Genomic DNA, 18,840 nt, shown 5'->3' with positions numbered 1-18,840 from the left:
TATTTAAAACATACAAAATCCATTGCTAAACCCTCTAGAAGCAAGAATGCCTGGTGTAATAACTGTCAGGGTGTGTGCGATTCCTGTGTGGACACCTCATCCAGAGGAAACCTGTCAGAGACTCCTATTTCCCCTCCTTTGTGTTACTTTCCCTCCTCTTCTTCATCATTTTCTTTCTCATCTGTTTCATACCACCAAATAACTTCCTTCATTAATGTTTCTCATAGAAATCTTATTAGTGTGCTGGTCTCTGCATTTGGGGCCACATTAGGGATCAACCCCAAGAGTGTATATAAGGTTCTTGTGCTTTGCCAATGGAGTGCATAATTGGATATATATATACATATATGTATATTTATATTTGCATCATCAAAACTTCTCTAACCCTGCCCTTATCCCCTCCCACTTAGGAATTTCTCAGATACTGTCGGAACAGCCTGTACTCAGAGCTCATATCTTGGGCTCCCAGCAATCTGTGCACACATTTATGTCACTGAGAATTGCTAAGTAAGATTAAGTGTTGAGATTATGGAGATTTGTGTTAGGTTACAGCTTCTGAGACATCATGTGAGGTGGCAGCAGAGCTAATGTTCCCTGACGCATTTTCTGAGTGTGGCCTTTCAGTAACCTGCAGTTTTCAAGGAAATGGCTGAATGGTTTCGTTCCAGTTGGGTGACAGAGGGTGCAGACATTAGAGGACACTCCTTTTTTAAAAAAAAAATAATGTCTGACTTTATTTATTCATTACTCAGAAAACTCGTCAGTGACTGGAGTTAGACATACAGGTAGAAGCTATCAAAGAAGACAGCCTCTGTCTCCTGGCAATCTGCTCTTGGCAATTCTCTTTTTCCTCCATTCTCTTTGCCAACAGCTGAGTAGACTTTGCAGCCTCTTCCTTGTTTTTCTTGGTCCGCTGTCTCTTCAGTGCAATGTGCTGATATTTGTGTTGCAGAACACGAGGAGTCACAACACACTGAATCTTGGTTACTTTGGTTCTAGGTTTCTTACCCTCCTTATTTAGGGACATTTTCACAGCATAATGGTGGAAATCATCTTTGGAGAGATTAAAAAGTTTGCAGATTCTGCTATTTCTTTTGGGCCTTTCCGAAACATCAGGGCAGAATAGTATCACCGAGTCCAGGAATGTCCTTCTCTTCTTTGTTTACAATGTCCAAGTTGAGAACATTCACGTTAGCATCCACAACACAGCTATGAACAGCTTACTGCTTTTTTTGTGGTTCTTTGTGATCTATTTGCAGGATTACCCCTTACTTAGCAGCAATAAGACCTGAGCATAGATAGGTCAAGATCCCTTGCTATATAAGAGACCATTATGTCAATGGCAGTTGGAAATGATCACTCCGGACAAGAGGTGAGGTACTGAACCTTACATATCATGTAAGGTGATATGCATGATAAGTTTCAGTAACAGTATAGCAAACCACAGTGCCTAAAAGAAAAAAAGTTTGGGGGAGAGAGAGAGAGAGAGAGAGAGAGAGAGAGAGAGAGAGAGAGAGAGAGAGAGAAGAGTGTTTGGCATAGTGGCAGAATGGTGGGGGCAAGAGAGGGACATTGGTGACTGAAAATATATGCTGGGAAAGATGGGTGTTGGAACATTGAAACTCAATCATGAACAGTGTCATAATGTATAATTGTGTATCCCATGGTGATTCAATAATTTTTTAAAAGAGCACTGCTATTATTACCAGTATAGATTGGAGAAAGAGATGATGCTTTTACTTTATATAATATTTTTGCAAATGATATTATAAAACTTAAAACTCAGGGAACTGAGGCTGAAGCAATAACACAAAACCTTTGGTTTTGCAGATCTGCGCTTACCCTCAGTCAGCCCTTGTGCCCTGGTAGAGCTCAGCTGTTGATCGAGCAGAGTTGGGTAGAAGCTTTCAATGGTCAAAGCATCTCCCGTCTTCCCAGTGTCTGTCTTCATCTCAATATCTCATGCTTCAGTGGCTCCTTTGTCTGTCTGTTAAAGGCTTTGGATATGGTTGGTTTGTCCTTAAAAGAAATAAAACTTTTCTGCTGAGTAGAGATGCACTTAGAAAAACAAAAAGACCCAAAACAAAACAAAACAAACAAACAAAAAAAAAAAACAAAAAAACTCAGGCTGACCTGGGTTTGATTCCCAGCATACCATGGTGTAGGATAACATAACCTCAGCTAGTTTAGGTTTATTGTGTTACTCCCATCACAGTGCTCCCATTTCTCTGTATTTATTTGTAACTTCTTTCTATGTGTTCTGTTGACTTGTAAATATTGTTTTTCTCTTCTCCTTGTATCCTTTGCATAGTTTATTCAGAGCCATGTCCTTTTGTATGGGCTCAGGAAGACTGTAGAAAATGCTATGCTTTGTAACCTGGGAGTCATTTGACTCTACATGATATTTTCCTCCTGGGCATCTGTTCTCTGGACCTAAGCCTCACCTGCCCTTACTTCCTAGCACCCGCAAAAGCAGGGTCCCGACAAGGGATGGGATGGACCCAGGGCAAGCGATGATTTATGTGCTACCTTGGTATCGAGATGGGCCTGGCCAAAGTGCCTAATGCTTAACTATAAGTTAAGAGCTTGGTCATGGACAAATACTGTCATGATCCAAAAAATAATAACTAGATTTGGACCCTGCTAGGGTTAGGAATGATTAATCTGGCCTGAGTGCTGTAGTCTGAGTCTGTGTCAAGAAGTTGCCAGTAGAGCTGCCCTACAAGCCTCAATGCATCTCTTATTGTGTCCATACAAAAATAACTAGTATTAAGATATTGATGGAGTTTTTGGACTGAGGAAAAGAGAAAAACACCTGTTTTTAAAAAAAATATTTTATTAAATCACAGTGCGATAGTTACAAGCTTTTATGGATGGGTTACATTCTCACAATGATCAAACACCCATCCCTCCACCAGTGCCGCTGTCCTGGGTATACCCCCTTTCCCACCCTCCCCCTGCCTCTATGGCAGACAATATTCCCCATACTCTCTCTCTACTTTTGGGCATTATGGCTTCCAACACAGACACTGAGAAGTCATCATATTTGGTCCATTATCTACTTTCGGCATGCATCTCCCATCCCAACTGGTTCCTCCAGCCATCATTTTCTTAGTGATCCCTTCTCTATTCCATCTGCCTTCTCCCCTCTACTCATTAAACAGTCTTCCAGCTATGGGGCGATCCTCATAGAGAGTATCATGCTAAGCGAAAGAGAGGAAAAGACATAGAAAAACACCTTAAGAGGTATTTTACCCGCTGGCAAATCAGGAAGGGCTTTGTAATGCTCCTTGGTGGTGTTTCCTTTGAACCTGTCAGCCCTTAGGAAGGGCTTTCTTGTTTCTAGGAGCTTTTCTGTAGATACTTTAGGGTTTTCCAAGTTTAGTATCATATCATCTACAAATAGCGATAACTTGATCTCTTCCTTTCCTATCTGTATGCCCTTAATATCTTTTTCTTGTCTAACTGCTATGGCCAGGACTTCCAGTACTATATTGAATAGGAGTGGCAAAAGCAGGCAACCTTGCCTTGTGCCCGATCTTAAAGGGAAGGCTTTCAGTTTTTCTCCGTTGAGAACGATACTTGCCCTGGGCTTTTGGTAGATGGCTTTGACTATATTGAGGAAAGTTCCTTCAATGCCCATTCTGCTGAGAGTTTTCATCATAAACGGGTGCTGAATCTTGTCAAATGCTTCCTTTGCATCTATTGATATGATCATATGGTTTTTGTTATTTCTTTTATTAATATGATGAATTATGTTGATTGACTTGCGCATGCTAAAACATGATGACCTCTCAGTGTCTGTGTTGCAAACTATAATGCCCAAAAAGAAGAGAGAGAACATGGGGAATATTGTCTGCCATAGAGGCAGGGGGAGGGTGGGAAAGGGGGGGTATACCTGGGATATTGGTGGTGGGGAATGTGCACTGGTGGAGGGATGGGTGTTTGATCATTGTGAGATTGTAACCCAAACATGAAAGCTTGTAACTATCTCACAGTGATTCAATAAAAAAAAAAAATTTTTTTTAAAGGAAGGGCTTTCTTATGTTGATTTTTGCTACCAGACTGTTTGTAGCCTAGAGGGCAATGTGGAGAGAGATAATTAGGGGGGAGAGACCAGTGGAGCAGGGAGAGAATCCGGAGGAGGAAAATCCAGAGATGGGGGATGGAGGAGTGAGGAGCTAGGAAGGGAGAATGCTGGGGGAGAGAGAGGAGAGAGGAGAAATGGGGAGCTCAGAGAGACTGGAAGAGGAAGTGGAGAGAATGGAATAAATGGCAACTGATCAATCAACCGGCTTGGCCCTCATTTCCTCTTCCATCTGCCCCATGGCCTGGGCCGCCCTGGCTGGGCAAATGGCCGACCCTGGAAACCTGGGGGCGGCGACGGAGAGAGCAGCCGGAGCTCTCCCCAGCTCACCCCCGCCAGTAGTTTTTTACACCATATGGTCCCCTGAACACCGCCAGGAGTAATTCCTGAGTGCAGAGCCAGGAGTAACCCCTGTGCATAGCCAGATGTGACCCAAAAAGAAAAAAAAAAACCAAGTAATAGCAACAACAACAAAAACGACAAAAGAAACTCAGGGAGCCTGACAAAATTCTCTTAGGCTCAGAGTCTCAATATAACTGTTTCCATTAAGTATAAATAAACAAACAAAAAGTACCCCTACTTCATTGGGAAAACTGGTTTATCATATCATTATATAACCCTTCTATTCCTTCCTCAGAGCGCCAGTAGCAACTTGAGTTACCATCTACTTCTCATGAAAAGTACCAGGCTTGTGATTTTCATCCACATTGAAGAGCTTTTGGCAGCCAGTGTCAGGGTAAGAGATGTTTAGCTTCATGTTCAGACACCCAGTGTCTCTAAGCTTGCCCATAAAAACCAGGAGACACTTTTACTCTTTGTTCTTCACTTGTGCCCAAGGGCAGGAATGGAGAGAAAGGCAAGTCCTGGCTGGCCAAGTGTCTTACAAGATAAACTGGCAGTGGAGTCACCATATTGTGGTGTCCTCCTGGCACACTGACCCAAGGGTAGTTGGGAAATATGGACTCCTTTTGAGCTTCGTGTTTCACTACACAGGGTGTCAGCATGGGGAAGTGTTAAGACGTTTCCTTTTGCTGCTCCTTTGAGTCCCCCTGCGTGGGAGAGCCTGGGGTGGGCTAGTGGCACCCTGAGAGCTGAGAAGAGAAACTGCGGCCATCCACAGCTCTTCTCCACAGAATGCTGTGTGACTTCCAACAGTGAACGACTGGTCAGATCTGTTCATCTACCCAGATCTAGTCACTAGCGATTCTGTCCCTTGGTTTATGATTCATCATCTGTCAGTCAGTACACAGTATGAGTTTTATTGCTCTGAATCAATGGGACTTTATTTCAAACTTCTCTTGGCCAAAAAAAAAATGTACATAATAAGCATGACTGTGCACCTCCAGTGAAAATAAAATACCTCTCTAACAATTTTTATTTCTCACATCTGTGTGAGAGTTTGCTAGCCAATTAAGATAGCTAATTTCTGAGCAGCTGGCTGCAGAGATGCCACTGGACTCCAGGCCTCAAGGAATAGGGGATGGGTTGATCCTTCTCATCTCCCTGTCCTCATGGGACCCTGGAGGGCACACCCACAAACTGCTCCTTGGGGACCATGATCCAGAGACACACAAAATAATCTCTGAACCAAGCAGCTCACTGCAGAGATTTCTCCAGACCCTAATTATCTGGGATTTTGGAGTTCCAAGAGCATGTGACCCCTCTTGTGGCCACGTGACATCTTATGCTAGTTCTAACAAGCAATAAAAAAGAGATTATGGGGGAGATTGTTTATCACAGAGGCAATGGGAAGGGTGGAGTGGGGAGATAGTGTGGTTCTTGGGGGTGGAAGATGTGCACTGGTGGAGGGTTGGGTGATCGATCACTGTATGAATGAAACTCAAGCAGGAAAGCTTTGTAACTATCTCACGGTGATTTAAAAAATAATTTAAAAATATCACTCACTGTCATCCCATTGCTCATCGATTTGTTCGAGCGGGCACCAGTAACGTCTCCCATTGTGAGACATATTGTTACTGTGTTTGGCATATTCCATACACCACGGGTAGCTTGCCAGGCTCTGCCATGCGGGCGCAATACTCTCAGTAGCTCGCCAGGCTCTCTGAGAGGGGCTGAGGAATTGAACACGGGTCAGCCGCGTGAAAGGCGAATGCCCTACCACTGTGCTATTGCTCCAGCCCAATTAAAAAAATAATAAAATAAAATTGTGAGATTTATTGCTACTGTTTTTGGTATATCCAAATCCATGGGTAGCTGCCAGGCTCTGCTGTGTGGGCGTGATACTCTCGGTAGCTTGCCGGGCTCTCCGAGAGAGGCGGAGGAATCTAACACGTGTCGGCCGCGTGAAAGGTGATGGCCCTACCACTGTGTTATCGCTCCACCCCAGTTAAAAAATAATAAAATAAAATTAACATTCTGAATAAAAAAAAAAGTAATGTGAAGTTTATGCCCAATTCAATCAGCTTAATCAATGGCTGAATAAATAGCAGTACTCCTACATTAAAAAAAAGTAAAGATAGCTAGTTTCCTTTACTAGTTAAAGAACCTGGATTGATTATCCCTGGACCAGGAGGCAAAGGCAGGTGGCCCTGCTGTAGTTCCAGTCTGGATCCCTGTATGGTTGGTCCATGACTTGGTTAATGGCAAATGACTGGAAAGAGTCAGGCCTCTGGGGAGTGGAGTTGGGCTGGTAGGGAAGGGCCCTTCAGACCAGGGATTAGAAATGAGAGTCTGACACTGAAAGTGAACAATGGTGGGTGATTGTGATCATTAGCAAAAAAACAGAAGTTGCAGAGCCCCCATCCTACCAGGGACCAACATTACAGAGCAGAGATTTCCCCAAATTTAGCAAGCAAAGGTGATGCTTAGATATGTGGTCAAAGGCTAGAGCATTCTTTTGAAATTCCGAGGCAGGTTCTGATTCCCAACAGAAGGTAGGACAATTAGTAAGAAAATGATGAGAATACCTAGAGAGTTACTTAGAGAAAGAGCTGTCTCTAGTGCTGCAAATAAAATAAGGGTCTTACCAGAGTGACTGATTATGAGAACTGAAATACAAAGCCAAAGTTTAAGTCACTCACCACAATGCTGCTGCTTCCTTAATTCCTTTATTTTCTCAGCCAAGGGAGATGCTCAACCTGAGAGGTCTGTATCAATCAATGAAGTTCAAGTGGATGGTGTGTGTGCAGAATGGAGAAAGGTAGAGTTATACTGGACCCAGGGCTGAAGCTGGTATCCAGTCAAAACTGATCATCACTGGTTGAATAGAGCTACTGTGAGGTCAATATTAGCTGCAGTGTATTATAGCACTTATAAATAGAAACTCTGTGAAAATGTAAAATGGCGTCAAAGAAAAAAATCTTGTAAAACAAAGATCCCAGGCTGTCTTTAGCCATAGAACCTTTTTTTTTTTTAAATAAAGCCATAGAATTTTTGCCTGTGCTGTCTATTCTGAGAACCCTTCTTCTCTCCGCAGGTCCCATAGTCCATTTAGATAACTCTACTTATGACTTACCTTTGAAAATTCATTTTAATCACCTCACTTAGAGGAAACTTTTCTGTATAGCTTATCATTGATATCTCCCTTGAAAGATTCTCAAACCCTTATGTGAGATAGAATTTTACAATTGTTTGCCACATTAACTCATTACCTTTGCTAACTCCTACCATCTGGTTAACTTTATAGTGGTAGAAACTATTTCAGGTTGTGGTTTCTGCTAGGTCCTTTAACTATAGTGTCGAGAGTGATATATTTGAGGTGTTTAGTGATTACTTGTCAAACTAATTGTTATTTTGAGAGAAATAGACACTTTTTGTATTTGAAAACATAAGTATGCTTCTTGGGATTTGACTGTAAAGCTCTCGAGAATATAGGTCCGATGCAAACACATTTCAAAAACCCCAAAGAATTTGATAAGATGAAGTTGGGAAGACATTTAAAGTCTCTTGACAGTGACAATTTCTCATATAATACTCCTATATTTGATATAGAAATAAACAAAAGTGAAGATAGTTTCTTTAAGAAAAATTCAGGCTCATATATAGGTCAACTAAGCGGTAACAAACTCCTGTCCCAGTTTTCTTTCTTGTCTGTATCTTAGCTCCACAAATTTATGAGGATAAATCACAATGAAATTAATATTAAATACATGCTTTGAGAGAAAACAAGTCAAATCTGCAGAACAAGGATTGTGGAACTGTCGCAACCTTGTTCAACTTTGAAGAATGTTAGAGTTCTTGGGTTTCCTGAAACATCAATTTTGACTGTGGTATAAGTAGACAAACCACAAAGAAGACTGGAAGGCCTTGTTAGATGAGTTAGTAACTGAAACATCTCTTTGTAGTTAAAACCACCACTCAATCTTGTGTGGATGTACCTTTAAAAACAACCTATTGTGTTTCATTCTACTTATCATGTAGCTTGTGCTTCAAATTCGAAGAGTAATTATTTACTTGTGGTTTTCCATCCCAGATCACTATCACTATCACTATAACTATCACTATCATTTCATTGATTGTTGATTTGCTCGAGCAGGCCCAGTAAATTCTCCATTGATTCTGGCCCTCAGATTTTAGCAGCCTCTCTTTACTCGTCTTTCCCAATGGTGCCACATTAGAGGCTCCTTGAGGGTCAGAAGAATGAGACCCATCACTGTTACTGTATTTGGCATATAAATATGGCACCAGGATCTTGCCAGGCTCTCCTGTGCAGGCAGGAAGCTCTTGGTAGCTTTTCAGGTTCTCCGAGAGGGAGAACTAGGCTATCCCAGATCAGAGTCATCAATACTTCTATCAGACTTATCTCAATAGGCAGAGGTAATATTTGGGGGTGGTTGTCTCCCAAACAGTGCTCAGGGTGACTCAGGATCATTCTATTTGATGCTTGACCTAGTGCTGCTTGAGTTTTGCAGTGTTGGGGGCCACCAGGGCCAGCAGTGTGGTACTCAGAACACCATGCTCTACTAGAAATCAAACTTGGAGCCTCCACATGCCAGGCATGTGTTCCAATCTTTTGTATTCTCTCTGTTCTGGAAAGGTAATGTTAGAAAGAAAATTAAATCACTTTTTCCAAAGAAAAAGAAACAAGATTAGGGTTCTATAAACAGATAATATAAATATAACATTTATAACAGATAAATGACTAAACAAAATGTGGTTATATACACATGCCATGTAATATAATACTCAATCTTAAAAATGATTAAAATTTGTGGTTGGGCTAGACATAATATTGGGATTAAAGCATATGCCATGAATATGACTAAAGCTGGTTTGATCCCTGAGCATTGTCAGGAGCGGCTCCTGAAAACCCTTTGGTGTGGCACAACCCACCACCCAAACAAATCACAGAAATACAGCACATGATTCCACTTATGTAAGTGGAATAAAATTATTCATAGATAATGAGATTGTATACATATATACTGTGTAATTGTAAACAATATATACAATGTAAACTTCTAAACTGTGTGCATGTATATAATCATATGATATATATTTAGATTTATATGTTATCCATCCAATATCACCCAGTATATATTTTATTCAATACTTCTATCTATTCTGTATGTTGAAAATGAAGGAGACACTTATGTACATGTGAACTTTATAACATAAACTGAGAATGGAGCTAGGACTTAGGGTTCTTGTTGAACCCTGATGATTTTGATGCTTGAGTATCCAGGGATCCAAGATGGTGCATGATGTAGTCTCAGGGCTGGTAGGTAATTCATGATACCATGATGGCCAGTTATCATATTTTGGACGTACTACAGTCTTTTAGGAGGAAAAGACATGCCTCATTAAGTATTGAAATTAATGGATTTTCCTGATTTCAATGGCTTAATTTCTATGTATCCCATAATAGAGAGAGCAGAGTTGGCTTTGAGGATGAATTAGAAAGGTAAGAGGAGAGGTGAATGGGAAAAAAACGATATAAGAATAGGAAAAGGAACTGGGAGAGATGAATAAGAATGAAGACAAGGGAAACAAAAGAGGGGGGAATATTAGATAGTGCTCAACAAAGAAAAGGGTGATGAGAGAAATTGGGTTGGTGATTAGGAGAATACTGCTTTCCTCTCTTTGGAGGAAGTGAGCTCCTTGACCTCCAGCAGACAGGTGGCAGCAGCAGCCATTCTTGGTCTGAGATTGTCTGTGGAGGGAGAAGCTAGCAGGAAAATTCAGCCTGAGGTATCTCCGTAGTCCTCTCATCTCTTTTGTCATTTACACTCAAAGTTCAGCTCAGACCCTTGGGGTTCATTTTGGTATGGTTCAAGGGAAGAAAGTGCATTTGCAGAGAACACTTCACCCAGGGAAGCAATCAGCTGCTATTTTTCACATTCCCAGACGTAGATTGTAGAGCAAAGCTGCTGTCACCACAGTGTTTCCCTTTCTGAGCTAGATGATGGTATGTTGGAAAAATTTTTTGAACAACTCAATTGCTGTGCAGCAGGGAATGCCAGTGAAGTCCCGTCATTGAAGTCCCCGACAGCAAACATTTCTAAAAAGGGGCAATTTTGACAATTGTTAAATGTTCTTGAAGTCTAAAGATTCAACCTATCACACTAATCTCTTGAATTCAAATGATCCACCATACAGGTTTTGCTTCAATACACAAAATTCATGTGGGATCTCCGAATAGTGAGATTGATAGATTCTTATTGTTCTCTCTTTAAATAGCAATATTTGGTGTGTGGTGCTATTTTGAAACTTCTAGCACCCCTTCTATTAATAAATCACTTTTATAAACATAGGATTTAAATGCTGAGAGAGATCTTAGAAATGTCATGGAAAGAGCACTTTTCAGTTCCAGTATTGAAACACAATTGCTCGTGACCTTGAATAAACCACTTCTCTGTGTCTTATTTTCATCCTGTGTAAAGTAAAATACTTGAACTGACTGTGAGGTTACTTGAGTTTCCTGCCTGCCTTTTTATATCACGGCACTGTTGTTTCATAGTGAGAAATGGAACCCCTCAGTGGTAAGTGTCTTGGCTGGGGCTGTGCCCTCATTAGGGGCAAGCAACACAAGTTCCTGCTTCCACTCTTCTTGCACGCTCACAACTACTCCAGGACTGTACTGTCAGGTTCACACAGCCGGGGTGGTGGTGGGGGTAGTCAGCTCAAAATGGGAATCCTTGTCAGTTGGAAGATAGAGACCTAGTTCTCAGAACTTGGTAGTTGGTTCTAGAGTACTTCTGTGAAGAGCAAATATCTCTAAGGTGTCTCACTTAGACAGTACAAACATTCTCTAGTGTGAGCACATACTCACTATACAAAGGAACCTGACATCTCTCAGGACTCAGTTATATGCTGTTGGGTTCATGATTTGCATATATGTGCATGAATTAAGAAAGTTTTTTTATTGAAACTGATTAAAAATGTGAAGGGAGAGAGAGAGAGAGAGAGAGAGGGAGAGAGAGAGAGAGAGAGAGGTACATGTTCAAGAGAGAACACAGGCTTCTCCCCAGTAGAAGTAAGCAAGTAAAGAAACATTGAGAGCCAAGAGAGCCAAGTGAGCAAGACACTTTCTATAAGGGAGAATATGGGCTTGATGAGCAATTAATCATTGGGTTAATGTTTATCTTTTAAGCTTTTCCCTTTTGGACATAGACAGGACACATCAAAAGAGGTGACCCATGACTTACTCTATGTCAGACATTGGACTTATTAGTAACTTACCTGAATTCACTTATTCCCCCTTCCCCCCTCTTTTTTTTAATATATCCATGATCAAGTTTCTTGGCACTGGTATATTACTCAGTGGTCCAAACAAGAACATATTTAAGTAATCTTTATTCCTTCCCTCCTTTTGAAACTTTGTACCAACTGGTTTCTGTATTTGTGGTCTTGTGTTTCGCCAAAGTACAATTAATAGGGGCTGGAGTGATAGCACAGCGGGTAGGGCATTTGCCTTGCATGGAGCCAGCCCGGGTTTGATTCCCAGCATCCCATATGGTCCCTCGAGCACCACCAGGAGTAATTCCTGAGTGCATGAGGCATGAGCCAGGAGTAATCCCTGTATATCGCTGGGTGTGACCCAAAAAAGAAAAAAAAAAGAAAAAGTACCATTAATATAAGTAACTTAAAATGACAGAAATTTATTCTCCCATAGATCCAGAAATAAGAAGTCCAAAATAAAGATGTCAGGTAGGTTCATGCTTGTAGGATATCATTGGTTTGTCCTTTCTCCCTTGCCACAGAGTTTGGGCTTATCTGGTAATAATCTCTAAACAATTTTAGACAACATTAGTATGCCCTGTTCCCCTTGCCACAAGGAGCTTACGTATATCGAGTCACGCCCATCAAGGTGTTCCCGAGTCACCCCCATTCCTTTGTTTATCTGTAACCACTTCTGTGCTCTCTTCCCCAACAAGTTAATCAGCTTTTCCCCTAATCAGACTCTGTTAATTTGTAAGGTCAAACCTTGCTAGGACAGTGAACTTGTATTGTAAGTTAATATTGCCTTGTGCCTCTCCTCGTGTCTTTTGAATAGTTTACTTTAAAATAACGTCCTTTTTTGTATGGACAAAGAAAGACAGTTGTTAATATGCTTTGGTAACATGGGATTTAATTGGCTTCGAATATTATTCACTCCCGGGCATCTGCTTTCTTGACTTAAGCCTCAGCTGCCCTTACTTCCTAGTACCCCCAAAAGCAGCGTCCCGACAAGGGACGGGACTGACCCAGGGCAAGCGGTGAGTTATGTGCTACACTGGCATCGAGATGGGCCTGGCCAAAGTGCCTAATGCTTAACTATATGTTAAGAGCTTGGTCATGGACATGTCATGTCATGATCCAAAAGCAACAATGAGACTAGGGCCCTGCTAGGGACAGGAAAGACTAATCTGGCCTGAGCACTGTAGTCTGAGATCGAGATGACTCCAGGAGAGCAATTCTATAAGCTTAATGGATCTCTTGCTATGTCCATACAAAATGATTAATATTATGAATACTTATATGTTAGTTGGACAAGGAGAGGAGAAACACACCCATGGGATTCTGCTCTTGGGTGGGTGTTCTGCTGAAAGAGAATCTGTCCTAGAAGAAGCATCCCTGAGGGAAAGAACTTTACCCCTGTTGCTTGTGACCACACCTATGTGTAAGCCCCAACCCCTCATTCTTGGGGATTTAATTAGGCTGAAAGAGTGGGCTGGGCGTGAGTCCCAGTGCCAGATCTGGAGAAGCTAGATTGAGATCCAGATCCAGAGGAGAAGAATGAAGCAGCATGGGGGAGGAAGAAGCAGGAGGAGAATCAGAGGAGAATGGAGATGGGAATGGAATAAACTGCAACTGAGACCAACTAGCCTGGCTCTGTTCCTTCCTTCGCCTACCTCATCATCGCCATCAACCTCCCCGGGGTGAGGGAAGCGACTGGAGACTACCGAACGTGGGCAGTGGGAGAGATAGAGTGCCGCTGCCCTGTGCCCAGTGCCTGGTGTGCCTCCTTTTCTTTTTTGTGTTTTTACACACATGCTTCCTCTGAAAGCTCTAGGGGAGAATCTGTCCCTTGCCTCTCTGTTAGTTTTCTACAGTCTTGACATTCGTCGACTTGTGAATGCTTTGCTCTTGTCTCTGCCAGTCACCACGGGATGTGCTCCTTCTCATAAAAGCCTCAATTCTAGGACTCCATTCTCTAAGTGCCCGTAGGGCCCATCCTTGTTAATATGATCTTAACTAGGTTATATCTGTAAAGAACATATTTATAAATAAATATCATGCATGGAAATCAGGGATTATGACTTTAAGATGTCATTTGGAAGACAAATTCCAATTTATAAGTAGCCTCAAAGAACTGTTAAATTAACTATGTTTCAGCCCATCTTCCCTTCTTGATCTTTATTTGTATTCTCTTAGTTTAAGTCCTTATGGGCATCTACAAGGCCAACAGTTCTACTCATTTCTCAATATCTCAGGAGATTTGTGTGTGTGTATGTGTGTGTTACAGTACTTGTGTGTGTGTGTGTTACAGTACTAAAAGTGAAATTATTTTGAAGTCGAAAGAATATATCTTTATACTTTTGATAGATTTGTGTGTATTCAATATTATACTGTTGTTACTGTTTTTGGCATATTGAATACACCACGGATATCTTGCCAGGCTCTGTGGTGTGGGTGGATACTCTTGGTAGCTTGACCAGCTCTCTGAGAGGGATGAAGGAATCGAATCTGGGTTGGCTGCATGCAAGGCAAACACCCTACCCACTGTGCTATCGCTCCAGCCCAGATGGCAGAGTTCCTTGCCCCTGTGCCTGGTTGTCTTCACCAGGGCCCCTCAGAGGGGGGCGGGTTGAGATTCCCCCCCTGCCACAAGCAGAGCCCTGACAGCCGAAGACCTCTGAAACCCAGCCACAGCCATGTTCAAGGCCACTCTCCATACACTTGAATGAACCTCAGACACAAAGGAACTGGCAGAGGAACACAGGTGTGTGGGACCAAGGGCTGTGATCTCTAAGCCTGCTTGGATCAAGACTGGAACTCCTCCATCCAGATCCCCCATTTTCCAGTAGCTAGGCGGTCACACCCAGAAACTGCCCCAGGTGCTGTGTAATCTCATCAATGGCCAAGATCCTGAGACTATAAAACCAAGCTCTTAGAAGCGTACAGCCGTATTCACAGCCACATGACCTCTTACTATCTAGTACTCCCTCTGGGAGAACCTGGTAAGCTACCAAGAGTATCCTGCTCGCATGGTAGAGCCTGGCAAACTCTCCTTGGTGTATTCAACATGCCAAAAACAGTAACAATGATGGGTCTCATTCCCTTGACTCTGAAAGAGCCCTCAATGTGGCACCGTTGGGAAGGATGAATAAAAAGAGGCTGCTATAATATCAGGGCTAGGACGAATGGAGATATTACTGGCACCTGCTCAAGCAAATTGACGAACAACAGGATGACAGTGATACAGTGATACTTTTAATAGATGCTATAAATTTTCTTACTCCAAAAAGAATTTTTTGTATATATGCATCTGTGTGTATATACATATACTATATATAGTAATGTATATATAGTACTTATTATACATATAGTCTTAGAGTGGTCATTTATTTATTTATTTTATTATTATTTTAATCACCATATGAGATACCGTTACAAAGCTTTCCTGTTTGAGTTTCAGTCAAATAATGATCGATCTCCCAACCCTCCACCAGTGCACATCTTTCACCACCAATGTTCCCAGTAGCCTCACCTCCCATTATGCCCCTCCCCTTGCCTCTTTGGCAGACAGTTCCCCCCCCCCATATTCTTTTTTTGTATTGCTTGTTGTAAATAGCATAAAATGACCTGGAATTCTAAAATTTTAGATAATCAGGGTCTGGAGAAATCTCTGCAGCTGCTTGGTTTGGAGATTCTTTTGTGTGTCTCTAGATCATGGCCCTTGTATCCATCTTTTCCAGAGAAATAAACTATTGGCATATGCCCTGTAGAAAATGCCTACTTACCTCTGAAATCACTTGTAACACTTGTATCACTTGTCATCCCGTTGCTCATTGATTTGTTTGAGCGGGCGCCAGTAACGTCGCCATACGTCCCTGTCATGTGCTAGTGTAACCCAATAGCATCTGCTCACTCCAGGAACACAAAAAATGTCACACTGTTCATTCAGAGTCTTGATAAATAAGTCTGACCATCTTGTAGGTGGTTGGCCAGGCATTCTTTTGACGTCGCATGGAACCTCCAGCTCTGGGCACATCTTTTCGACTCCACCATTCTTCCTGCACCTCTGGAATAAGGCCAATAAATGAGCTTATATAGCTGAGCAAAAAGTGATTTATGGGTGTGCCTCCCATTTTCTTAACTTTTGGCCATTTAATTTCTTGCTAAACTTGGCCCCAAGTTGTTGGGGTTTGGCCAAAGGCACAGTGACAATTTTGGGGTATCAGAATTGGAGAACAACATTCCTGTCTACAAAAGCACATTTTTCCTGAATGACCCTTTTCTCCTTAGACGAGTCTGACTTTCTGCTAAATACACAGATGAAATGAAAGTTGAAGGGACACTCTGGGCAACACTTTGAGGCAAAATGGTGTTGGTGCAGACCATTGACACTATATTTACAATAGTTGGGCTTTGTTGAGATTACTAGCCTCAGTTTGGGAGCTTTGTACAAAATTTTAAGATTAAAGAAGATTCATGTAACATTATGTTGCATATATTACATATGGATATGTATATAAAAAATCTCTGCAAAGGCATACTCACAGTTACCATAGGAAATGGAACACCTGTGGGTTTTTATCTTATTGTACATGCATGGGACCATTTTCTCTCTATTTTATGTTGCTTAAAATTTTTAAACATACAGCTATTCTTCAGTAGAACTAGGAATTGAAATTTCAATCTGGGAACATACCCCAAGGGCCCAATAGCACACGATGAAAACATGTCTTCACTCCTATGTTGTAACAATGCTCCATTGCAGTATTAACTACAATAGCCCACACCTGGAAACAACCCTGTGTATTCAAAAAATAAATTTGAAGCCACGGTGCTCTCTTGCTACCTGAGGTCTGTGGTCTCAAGCTGCTTCCCACATCCAGGGCAGCTGATGCCATGAGTAGATGAAGGAGGAAATGAGGGCCAGACTGGTTGGTGATCAGTTGCAGTTTATTCCAAACTTGTCTCCTGCTCCTTCCTTCCTTCCAGTCTCACCCACTCCCTTATTCCTCCTCTACCACTCTCGATTCTCGCCGCCCCCCACCCCCTGTGTCCACTCTTTTTTTTTTTCTTTTTGGGTCACACCCAGCGATGCTCAGGGGTCACTCCTAGCTCCACACTCAAGAATTACCCCTGGCCGTGCTCAGGGGACCATATGGGATGCTGGGAATCGATCCCAGGTCTGCCATGTGCAAGGCAAATGCCCTACCCGCTGTGCTATCACTCCAGCCCCAAGCCCCCGTGTCCACTCTTACAGCCTTAGTTATATTCCCAAATCATGAGGGTTTGGATTAGCAATTACACATAGGTGTGGTCATGCAATCAACAGATGTAAAGTCCTTCCCTCAGGGGAAGTTTATTCTAGGACAAATTCTCATCCAGCAAGATGACCCCCCCTAGGGGCAAAATACCATCAAAGGATGTGTTTCTCCTTTCCTTAGTCCACCAACCATTTAAACATTTATCTTAATTCTACTTCTTAAGGGGCTGGAGCGATAGTACAGCGGTTGGACATTCACCTTTCACGCAGCCGACCCGAGTTCGATTCCTCCGCCCCCCTCGGAGAGCCCGGCAAGCTACGGAGAGTATCGAGCCCGTGCGGCAGAGCCTGGCAAGCTACCCGTGCATATTGGATATGCCAAAAACAGTAACAATAAGTCTCTTAATGAGAGGCGTTACTGGTGCCCGCTCGAACAAATCAATGAGCAACGGGATGACAGTGACTATGACTATGACTACTTCTTAACAAAATTTGTCATTTTGTATGGACACAGTAAGAGATACATTAAGCTTATAGGGTGGCTCTCCTGGGGACATATCGCTATAGATCTCAGACTTCAGTGCTCAGGCCAGATGGGCACTTTCTAACCCTAAGCAGTGTCCTTATCCAGTTGTTACTCTTTGGATCATGACAGAATTTGTCCATGACCATGCTCTTAACTTATGGTTAAGTATTATGTTGCTTGGCCTGGCCCGTTTCAATGCCAGGGTAGCTCACAGCTTGCACTGGGTCCATCCACTACCTCATCAGGACCCAGCTTTTGGGGTGCTAGGAAGTAAGGGCAACTGAGGCTTAAGTCAAGAGAACTGATGCCCAGGAGTGAATATCATTTGGAGTCTAACTCCCAAGTTACAAAAGTACAGCATAAACTTCTTTCTGTGTCTATACAAAAAGGACATTGCTCTGAAGAAACTATGCAAAGGACATAGGAGAAGAGAAAAGCAATATTTCACTTAGAAATACAAACCCAGAGTCCTTAGAAGGATCTGACCTTACAAATCAACAGATTCTGATTTGGGGATACAGGTGATTGACCAGTTGGGAAAGAGAGCCCAGAGAAGTAAAAGATAAACACAGAGGAATGGGAGTGCCTCAGGAGCACTGTGAATGGTGTAACCCAATGAAATCTAAGCTCCCTGCGGCCAGGGAGAAAGGACAAACCAGTGTTATCCTACTTCTCCCTTTTTTTGTTTAAAAAATTTGAAATACAGAGAGGAACAATTCTAATCACAAAGTAGTCTCATTTGTTGTTCTAAAACTTCAATCTGCCCTTGAACCCAGAGCCGTGCTTGTTGTAAAGTGTCCAATTGTCCTGCACTGTCCAGGGATGATAAGAGTATTTAGTCATGTTATGAAGAAATCATATGTCTGGATCAAGGTTTAAAGAGTTGTTCTTGCAACAGCAGCACTAGTGGTCACAGCAATGAGTCCCAGGGGAGCAATTATTCGGAGTCGGATGAACTTCAGGGAGCACTAAATCAGGCAGGGAGCCCTGGAGCAGGAGCATCAAAACTTCTTTCAGGAGTGCTTCAGTAGGGAATGCAGCCATTCTCTGGTCAGGTTCACTGGCAGTCATAGATGTGCAACCTAGCTTATGTTTGGGGAAAAAAGTTATCAGAGATGGGCTAATGCTTTATTATCAAGGAGTTTAACTCAATGGTGAGCTATAAAATCAAAATCTAACAAGATTGAACTACTTATTAACATGAAGTAGCTGATAAATAAGAAGTTTGACCTCAAGACTATTCAAAGAATTGTACCCATGAATAAATGCAGTTTTCCACCAAGTAGAATGACAGGACCTTAAAAAAGACAAGGGCCAGAGTGATAGTACAGTGGGTAGGGCATTTGC

The 18,840-nt window shown here is 42.2% G+C and overlaps 1 pseudogene; it reads right to left on the bottom strand.

Moving 5' to 3' along the window:
• Positions 1–760: 760 nt before the first annotated feature.
• On the bottom strand, positions 761–4,844 carry LOC129404374 (40S ribosomal protein S6-like; annotated as a pseudogene).
• Between the last annotated feature and the right edge of the window lie 13,996 nt (positions 4,845–18,840).

Source organism: Sorex araneus, chromosome 4 (assembly GCF_027595985.1).
Source record: "Sorex araneus isolate mSorAra2 chromosome 4, mSorAra2.pri, whole genome shotgun sequence".
NCBI lineage: Eukaryota > Metazoa > Chordata > Mammalia > Eulipotyphla > Soricidae > Sorex > Sorex araneus.
Note: the sequence above shows the minus strand (reverse complement) of the source record. Positions and strands in the feature narration are given on the sequence as shown.